At 39.6% G+C, this 5,144-nt stretch overlaps 1 pseudogene; it reads right to left on the bottom strand.

Annotated features, from left to right (window-relative positions):
• Positions 1–693: 693 nt before the first annotated feature.
• LOC128065922 (translation machinery-associated protein 16-like) lies at positions 694–4,913 on the bottom strand (annotated as a pseudogene).
• Between the last annotated feature and the right edge of the window lie 231 nt (positions 4,914–5,144).

The following is a 5,144-nucleotide window of genomic DNA, read 5'->3' as shown; positions in this document are numbered from 1 at the left end:
ATCACAAAGGAACCAGGTCATTTCAAACCATAAAAAAAAAATTGTTAGTCACTCAGTCGTGTCCGACTCTTTGCTATATTTATTCATGAAACTTTCTCTACATCTTCCACTGCAGAAGCCTGCCTTTGCCTTAGTATCTCTTGTTTCTGGCATTTATTCAATGATTGATACCTTTAAGTTGTAAATTACTCTATTCTCTTGTTTTTGTTTAGTTGTTAAGTCATGTCCAACTCTGTGACCCCGTGGACTATAGCCTGCCAGTCTTCTCTGTCCATGGAATTTTCCAGGCAAGAATACTGGAGTATTTCCATTTCCTTCTTCAGAGGATCTCTGCAGCCTAGGGATCAAAGGAATTTTTCTAACATCAATGATCATTCAAGAAATACCCACATTAACCTTCTAGCAAAACAGTTCCTGTCTATGCCCCAATATGTGAGATTAGGTGATTCTAAGTAAACATGAAGAAAAAATTGTAACATTTTTTGCTCCCATATTGTTCTCCCAGCTCCAGAAATCCAGATTAAATGGATTGTGCAAAGCACTTCCACCTATTATAATAAATTGATGTCAATGAAAACCAACATTCATTTTTGAGTAAAAATTATAACATTGTTTTTGAAGCTGAAAATAAGAGAATAAACTAAACAGCAAATTCATGTATCAAGACAATTCTTTATCACCATCAAAATTCATTTAACTAGAAGTTTTCAAATTATTTATTTTCAATTCAAGTAAAGACAATAAGGCCACTGCAGTCATTTCCTCATCTGTGTCAACTGACTCATCTTTCAGTTCCAGTTCCCCCTGAATTCCTGTCGATAGCTTTAACAGCTTTCTCTTTGCACCTCATGGGTACTGTGTCAATAGCACAGATTTTTCTCATTTTGAAAGTGAAAGTGTTAGTTGCTCAGTTGTGTCCGACTCTTTACAACGCCATGGACTGTACTGTCCTTAGAAATCTCCAGGTAAGAATACTCGTCAGATCAAAATCCCATTCCCTAACAGTTTTCAGATTATCTGCATTTAAAATGTCTGGAATCTGGAGGCCATAGGCTCAGCAGTAAAGAATCTACCTGCCAGTGCAGGAGCCTCTATTCCATCCCTGAGTCAGGAAGATCCCCTGGAGAAGGAAACGGCATCTCACTCCAGTATTCTTGCCTGGAGAGTTCCATGGACAGAGGAGGCTGGTGGGCTGCAGTCCATGGAGTTGCAAAGAGTCAGACATGACTTAGCGACGAAACAACAACAAGCAGCCTTGGTACAGTGCCCAATCCTGCTCCAGGGTCTGCTTGATGAATACCTCCCAGGAGCAGTGCTCATGGCCCTGTCATCTCCGTGATGCTATTCTGCACCTCCATCCACTCCAGCTCACTGCTATATCGATGCAAATACCTTTCAATTAATTTACAAGCATCTCTCTTTCAATATCCTACTTTTTTGGGATCAAGATGATTTTGAAACCAGTGTAGTTTTTGCCAATAAGGTTGAGGCACAATGCCTTTCATTCTTCAATTTTTCCTTTTTATTGCTTTCTTGTTTGAGGACCTCTCATAGAATAGACGACTTTTTTCTTGCCCTACCCTTTTTCTTTTGGTGCTTTAGGCATGGCAGCATCCCACCAGCTCGGCACCTCCCTCCAGATCTCAGACTCCACACGTGTGCATATCACCATCGGGCAGCATCAGGGAGCTCACAAGGTGACTCCGGTCCATGCCTTGCCAAAAATAGATAACAAGCAGGTCAGTCTTTTAAATTTACAGTATAATGGAAGAATAGGATTCGTAATGTCTTTACTGTGCACCTCAAAGGCGTCATTCCAGTCTCTGAAATGGTTTACCTACGTGATTTATCCACTATTTTTTTTTCCAGTGGAAAAGTGCTTTTTGAATGAAAATTTTTTCCTTCTTTAATTTTAGGCTGTGGATAAATATGTTGTTGCTGCTGAATAAGAAGCATATACACTAATATGAAACAATGTTTTTAGAATATCTGTGCACAATAAATGGAGTGGAAACTCCTAGTCTTTACATTTTATTATACTTGAGTTTAGGCCTGTAAATTACTGTGTTTCTCCCACTCTTTTTCTAAGCTTGAAGTCTTTCTTAGTCACCACTGCTCACTAAGAAGCTGCTCTTTGTCTGCACTCCCACCATGCATTCTTGCTTTCTCTCCTTCTTTCCCCAAAACACTCACAAAACAACCACTTCTTTGTAGCATGTGCTTTGCCTCTGAGCCAAATTTAGTAGAATTTTATAAATGCCCACAAAGCATGGGTGGGCTGGCAATCCAAATGTGATGGTCATGTTCTTCATTTTGTACAAGACTTCCAGAACTTCATACACAGAACTAATTTTTTTCTTTTGAGATATTGTACACAATATATGCAAAGAACAGTCGTTTGCATGGGTTAGATTTTCATTCCCTCTGCTTACAGCTGAGTGACTTTATTCTTTGTCCTCACTTGTAAAATTGGAGAAATATAATTTCCCATAATCAAATGAGAATATATCTAAGTTATATAAACATTGTGTGTGACAATAAATGAGAGCTCCATTTTCACTTTTCCATTTAGCTTCCTTTCCTAACTGGCTATATATTTTTAAAATCTTTCCATGCTGCTAGTCATCCAAGAGCTTCCCTGGTGGCTCAGATGATAAAGAAACTGCCTGCAATACAGGAGACTTGGGTTTGATCTCTGGCTCAGGAAGATACCCTGGAGAAGGAATGGCTGCCCACTCCAGTTTTCTTGGGCTTCCCTGGTGAATCAGCAGGTAAAGAATCTGCCTGAAATGCAGGAGATCTGGGTTTGATTCCTGTGTTGGGAAGATTTCCCGGAGAAGGGAAAGGTTGCCCACTCCTTTACTCTTGCCTGGAGAATCCCATGGATGGAGGAGCCTGGTGGGCTGCAGTCCATGGGGTCACTAAGAGTTGGATGCAACTGAGTGCCTTCACTTTCACTTTTCACTTTCATGCATTGGAGAAGGAAATGGCAATCCACTCCAGTGTTCTTGCCTGGAGAATCCCATGGAGCCATTCATAATTACATGTAATGCTTCTGCAGTGATCAAAATAAGTCATGATTTGAACTGTAAACTCTTTCATAGAAATTGTGTATATGTATGTTTGGGTCATTTGTATAATGTAAAATTCAGTGTGTAAATAGTGTTGAAGGGCATTAGAGGGATTTTTTAAAATTCATATATGAAGTCTTAAGGAATAATAAAATAATAGCATGAAATATGGCTCAGAATATGGATCTTTTATCCCTGGCTGAGGCAAAGTTTAGTACCTCTTGTTAACTGTTTTGTGCTTCCATATCTGTCTGCTGCCCTCTGTTGCCCTCTATTCTTTCCTTAGAAATGTCCAAAGAAAATCTCTTCACCTGTTTTTTCCCAAACTCAAGCCTCTTTTCCTCCTCCTTCATTTTATTCATTTTTTCTGATGCCAGTGTTCCAGGCAGTGTTTAGACAGATTTATCCTTATAGCTTTGCCCTGATACATAACACACAAATAATGATTTCTACTTTTTGGAAGATGGTACTAGGAAATCGTTTCTTTAGACTATTGTACTGAAAATAGTCATGCTTAAATTTCTGTGATGTTTCGCAAAAAAATAAATACATAAATTTCAACAGTTGCAATAAATAAAATATACAGTGTTTACACAGTAATACAGGAATGCTCTCCAAGAAAAATTAAAGAAGTCAAAATTGTTACAGTATATAGAAGAAAACTATTTTTGATTTTAGCAAATATTTAAAATTATATATAGGTCATCTAAGCCAAAAACCTGAAATCAGTCCCAACTGGTCTCTTTTCCCTAGCCTGGAAGTACAATTGATAGACAAACCTTGTTATATTTTTCCTTTTAAATCTGCTCACTCCACAGATGTTTATTGTGCCTGATTCTATCCTAAATACTGGAGAAAGAAACATGGATAATAGACAAAAATTGATGTTGTCGTAAAGCTTACATGCTGGTGTGTGCACCGGTGGAGGTGGAGGGGGAATGAGGAAATGGGACAATCAAATATGTACATAAAATATACAATATGTCAAAAATGCTTGGAGAAAAAATTAGTCTTGGGGAAAGAGCACAGGGAGTGCCAGAAGGAAGAGGAGTGGCTCACCGCTCAAAGAGCCAGATGGGGATTAGAGTCTAGGGATGAAGAATGACCTGGGAGTCCCTGGGCTTCTGGTGGTGACTGATGTAAATGGGGATAAAGGGCATAATGAGATTTTTACTGATGGTGTCAACAGAGATAATGGTGGTGACGCTAGCGGTGCTGGGAGAGGGCAAGCCAGTGGGGGCGGGAGGTGGGGGACTTCCTTCAAGGAGAAAAGCTAAGGCCTCTAATTCATTCTTACCAGTAGTGGTGATGCGGGCAGGGAATGGCACCCCTGAGAGCCTGCAAAATTCCTAGACCCTCTCTGGACTCTTGCCAATGCAGTTTCTTCCTCAAATCTCTCCCTTCCTTTCCATCTCCCCTTAGCCCTTTTCCAGTTCACACCAATAACAGCTCTGCCAGGGCTTTAGTTTTGCTTCCAAGAGTTCATTTTTCACACAATCAGATAAACTACCTGAAAAACAAATCCAGCCATGTAATTTTCACTCCAAATCTTTCTTGGTCAAAAATCATGAGCACATAAGCTACCGTCTTGTTCCTGAATCGTGTTTTCGGTTTAGATTGTATTTTCGGTTCAAATCACACAAAGCTGCTCTTAGTTACTGGCCCAGAGCATTCTTTCATCCTACATATTCTTTTCTTGCCACTCCTTCGAGATGAAATGCCCTTTCTCCTTTCTTAACCTGACAAAATCTTTCTCAACTTTCAAGACATGGCTTTAGTGTTCTTACCTTCAACAGGCTTTTCAAGAAGCCCAGATAAACTGCTGTGTCTCAGAAGTACCATTCTACCCCAAGCACACCTTTTGTGTGGCATCTAAAGTATCCTGGATTGTTAGATCCACAAGGACAAGAACCATGAATTATTCATCTGATGCTCTCAGAGGACAGCAAGGTGTCTGTTCATTAAGCAAATAAAAATCAATAGGCTACATTGAAACTCTGCTTTGCTAATCCTGTTTTCTGACCTAGAATGCAGTCTCCAGGTTGCCACTGATATGGTGAGAAATTAGTTTGA

This window comes from Budorcas taxicolor, chromosome 20 (assembly GCF_023091745.1).
Source record: "Budorcas taxicolor isolate Tak-1 chromosome 20, Takin1.1, whole genome shotgun sequence".
In the NCBI taxonomy this organism is placed as follows: Eukaryota; Metazoa; Chordata; class Mammalia; order Artiodactyla; family Bovidae; genus Budorcas; species Budorcas taxicolor.
This window is presented reverse-complemented; position numbering and strand designations above follow the sequence as displayed.